Genomic DNA, 4,587 nt, shown 5'->3' with positions numbered 1-4,587 from the left:
GCGTTATAAACGAAATCGGCACACTTACAAATCGTTGCTGGAGCTCTTTATCCTGCCTCAAACTGTTGTCAAGCAACGCCAAATCTTCCTGGGTGTCTAGGGGGGAGTAACAGATCCCCTGGCAGGGATAACTCTCCAACAGACACATTGGCACTGAAATGTTGCAGCATAGCATTTTGTTGTCCATGCTACGCACAACATCGCCAAACTCCAAGACGTCGCAGCATTAGGGTTTGATCTGCACCTACAGGGATTCCCAGAATAAAAGAATAATGTAGTCAGTCCTGGTCCTTCAACTACTAAACTATGACATTTATATCTAGGTCTACTACATGTACAGGTGGCCCCAGTGGGAATTAAACCAACAACCACAGGTGTTGTTTGCAAGTTGTACCCGATTGCCCAGTGCGAGCAAATGTCTTCAACATTGTCCCAACTTGCTTCACCTGCTCTTGAAGTGAGCCGCTGTCACCTGGGAAGTAACAATATATTGATTAGCAATACACTAAATATAATAGTAATATAATATAACCACAATTATCATACCAGTAACTTTCCCTGTAATTTCTATCCACAGTATGTTATGCATGGCATACAAGTTCATAATGAAGAACACTTATGATAACATCAATTTCATTTTTTTTCTTTGAAGCAGAATATTTGTTTGTAAAAGGGAGGAAAAAGAAAATAATGAAATATTGGTATACAGATTTTGGTTGATATATCATACTGTACAGTGAAATTTGCTATTATTGTATCCCTACTCACCTGAAGGACGGATAGATCAGGCAAATCTCCAGTCAGGCCTTTGTAGAGTGTGTGCTCCTGCATATCCACAGGTATTTTAATTCAAACATGCAACATATTGTAATAAATCTACAATATTCAGCCTTTACCTTACACCCTCGGTTGTTGCTCTACACTTTTATTATATTAAATACTTATTTATATAGCTTGCTCACTGTATAATCATGATAGGCTAATACTTATAACACAAGATTGCATCTTAAACGAATGACTGAGTTGAAAACTTGAATAAGAACGCATTTTACCCGGAGGGGACCAGCTAGGGAAACTTACCTGCCTACAATAACTGTTTTCATTTGATCTGAGTTACATTAAACATGAATAACCTTAGCCGAGTCCCCAGGAACATCGGGCTATTAAAGTAACAAGCCTATAACTACGGTCTTATCAATTCTAGCTTCACCATACACTCAAACTGTGAGGTTTATCTGCTTTCCTCATGGACCTGTAACACAATGCCCTGACAGTGACTTCACCTGTGCCCTGATCTTTATTAGAAACTGAGAGGAGACCAAGTTAATATAATTGATATTACAATTATCACAAAAATTAAGAAACAGTCTGCTTTAAAACTAAGAAAAAACAAGCTTCTATACTAACCTTACATAAAAAATGTACACGTGGCGAACTACCTAGCCGCTATCTGCCGGCACACCACATTAGATTAAAATACTTACCCTTGTAGTTGTGCAGATAACTCGATATGTAGAGTTTAAAGCCCTTGTCCTTCTTGCTTGTCGGAGCAGGGGACCAGGCATCAACAATGCGATGAACATCGCTGACGCGTATTTTCGGAAGATTCTAGAGACATTGAGTAAAAACAGACATTTTGGGCGACGCGCAAGTAAACCGGAAACAGATATGGCGACAGCGGAACTTCACAGTTCAGTCTTTGTAATGTGTTTTAGCAATACATTTAACATTTATAATGCGTTTAGATTTTTTTTATTGCCTTTACAGGGACTTTAACACTTTCTTAAACATTTGTACAGGTCAAATTGCAAAACCTGTAAAAGGTAAAATAACAAAAAAAAATCGAGGTTGGAAAAAATGTAGACATAAACGAAATTTCTGCGCAACTGTGAAACCAGAGGATAATTTCGCTTTTTCATTGAGTTTATCCTTCACGTCAAAACAGGGATTTTCATGTTTATGATAGATATCACCATGGTTGCAAATTAATAAAAAAAAATTAAAGTATACCCGAGATTTTGGCCATGTTGCAGAAGTCTTTCACAGTTCACTGATAGTCAGGCATTCGTGAAAAGTCTAACTTCATCAATTTATTCTGCTAAATTGTTCATACCATGAATTAAATATCTATTTTAAAACCTAATCAGAATCATAAAGATATTTATTGCCAAGTAAGTTTTACAAAAGGAATTCTTTTTGGTTTATTGGTGCATGTCTCAAATGCGCAGCAATCAAAGAAATGTAAACAATTTTCAAGTGCATAAAATAATTCAATATATTTTACATATATTACTGTATAATCGCTTCAGAGTTTCAAAGTAATTTAAATGTAATTTCCTAAACCTTACCTTATCATGGAATCAAGAGTCAAGACTCTGTTATAAACCCTAATGGCTTTGGAGCAAAAAATAATAATAGCCAACATGGCTGGTCGATTTTGAGAGTAGAAATCCTTATATTTCAAGGCGGCTTGCCGCCAGCCGCCCGCGGTCGATCAGCCCGAGGCAAACGCCAGAGAAAATGAAGCGGGCGGCCCGCCGTCTGACCGCCGGCGGCATATCGCAAGAAATGGGAGTGACGAATTCGGCGGCAAACGTTTCATCCCCGCCAGTGGGACGCACCTATAGCTGACAGCTTAGGGATGGCGGCAAAAAGAAGTCGTGCGGATATTTTTTGCTATCTGGGGATGAGCCAAAAAATTATGACCACCTGCCTAATATGCTTTTGGTCCTCCACTTGCTGCCTAAACAGTGCAGACCCGCTAAGGCATGGACTCTAAAAGACCCCTGAAGATGTCCTGTGGTTTCTGGCACCAAGACATTAGCTGCAAATCCTTCTAGTCCTGTAAGTTGTGAGGTGTAACCGTCGTGGATCAGACTTGTTTGTTCAGCACATCCCACATTTGCTCCATCGCATTGAGATCTGGGGAATTTAGAGGCCAGGGCAACACCTTGAACTTTTCATCATGTTCCTCAAACCATTCCCAAGCAATGTGTGCATTGTAGCATGGCATATTATCCTGCTAAAAGAGGCCACTCCCATCAGGGAATACCATTGCCATGAAGGGGTGTATCTGGTCTGCAACGATGTTTATGTTGGTGGCACGTGTCAAATTGATGTCCACATAAATGGCTGGACTAAGGGTTTCCTGGCAGAACATTGCCCAGAGCATCACACTCCCTCCACTGTCTTGTCGTCTTCCCACAGTGCATCCTGATGCCATCACTTCCCCAGGTAAATAGTGCACACGTACACTGCCGTCCACATGATGTTAAAGATAATGGGAGTTATTGGACCAAGTGACCTTCTTCCACAGTTTCAAGGTCCAGTTCTGACATTTGCGTGCCCATTGTAGGTGCTTTCGACATTGGACAGGTTTCATCATGGGCACTCTGACTGGACTGCGGCTACCAAGCCCAATACACAGCAGGGTGCGATGCAATGTGTGTTGTGACACATTACTCCTGTAACCATCATAACAATTTTCTGTGACTTTTCTGCCACAGTTTCTGCCTTTCTGTCGGTTCGGACCAGATGGGATAGCCTTCGTTGCCCTCGTGAATTGATGAGCCTTAGGTGCCCAACACAAATGTACTTTTATTTTACAATGACAACCTTACTGATACTTTTTCACAAGTGAAAGTACTATTTTCTCGTTTGTTGCTATCGTTTATTGCTTGAGTATTTAAAACTATCGAGGGCCTTACATCACAGGCACAACATAATAAATGGACAAAGATACAGAATCTCTCCACATAGCATTCATGTTACAACTGTTCAGATGTCTGATGGTGTTGTGTTAGATAAATATGGGCATGAGTACTTTCATTTTAACTGCATGCATTTTAATTAACATAGTGACTGTTCGGTAATACGATGAGCGATTATTTCATATCAGTAAATGAGGTGTATCATAAATCATCTAAAAATTATATCATACCAGGTGAAAATGAGGATCCACTCTGCGAGTATCAATCAATTGCCGTCTGTAAATACCTTTAGAAAACTTGGCCATGTTTTAGATGGAAATGAGGGACAGATAATATACAATATCACATTGTGATAGGGCAATAATAAAACAAAATATTTATGTTACAAATGTTCTAGTGTTCAAACTCTATTACATTACAGCTGTAAACAACAAGCTTCTGACATCAGACCATGGACATTACAGCTCTAAAATGAAGCAAACATGTGCCCATATGTTCAACAATACTTACTGCTTTGGCCACTGGGGGCAGTGTTTTGAATTTCAGTGAGCACAGACCGATTTTACCAAAAGAAAAGTCAACCAAATTTTTTCAGATTTCACTGTGAGATGGGATCATGGGATTGAAGGAATTTATGTAATCCATATGGGAAAATTACATCTGGAACCAAGACGCTATATGGCCTCTGTAAGTTTCCACTTCACGTGGTCATGCGTATTCCAATTTTGGTCATTTTGAGCACATAGTGCGCATGGTGCTTGTGGGAAGCAGATGTGCCTGTACTATTGAGGTACAGCAAAACAAATTCAAGACAGTGATGGGCAGTAGCTATTAGTGAAGCTATTAGTTTAACTACATTTCTCAGTATCGAGGTAGT

At 39.7% G+C, this 4,587-nt stretch overlaps 1 long non-coding RNA gene across 1 annotated transcript; it reads right to left on the bottom strand.

The window, feature by feature from the left end:
• LOC127620708 (uncharacterized) lies at positions 1-1,025 on the bottom strand. Its single transcript, XR_007967779.1, has 3 exons — positions 769-1,025; positions 395-472; positions 1-244 (listed from the first exon to the last, which is right to left on the bottom strand). It is a non-coding gene; the product is annotated as an uncharacterized LOC127620708 (long non-coding RNA).
• Between the last annotated feature and the right edge of the window lie 3,562 nt (positions 1,026-4,587).

Source organism: Xyrauchen texanus, chromosome 27 (genome assembly GCF_025860055.1).
Source record: "Xyrauchen texanus isolate HMW12.3.18 chromosome 27, RBS_HiC_50CHRs, whole genome shotgun sequence".
In the NCBI taxonomy this organism is placed as follows: Eukaryota; Metazoa; Chordata; class Actinopteri; order Cypriniformes; family Catostomidae; genus Xyrauchen; species Xyrauchen texanus.
The sequence above is the reverse complement of the archived record's forward strand: the minus strand, read 5'-3'. Positions and strand labels throughout refer to the sequence as shown.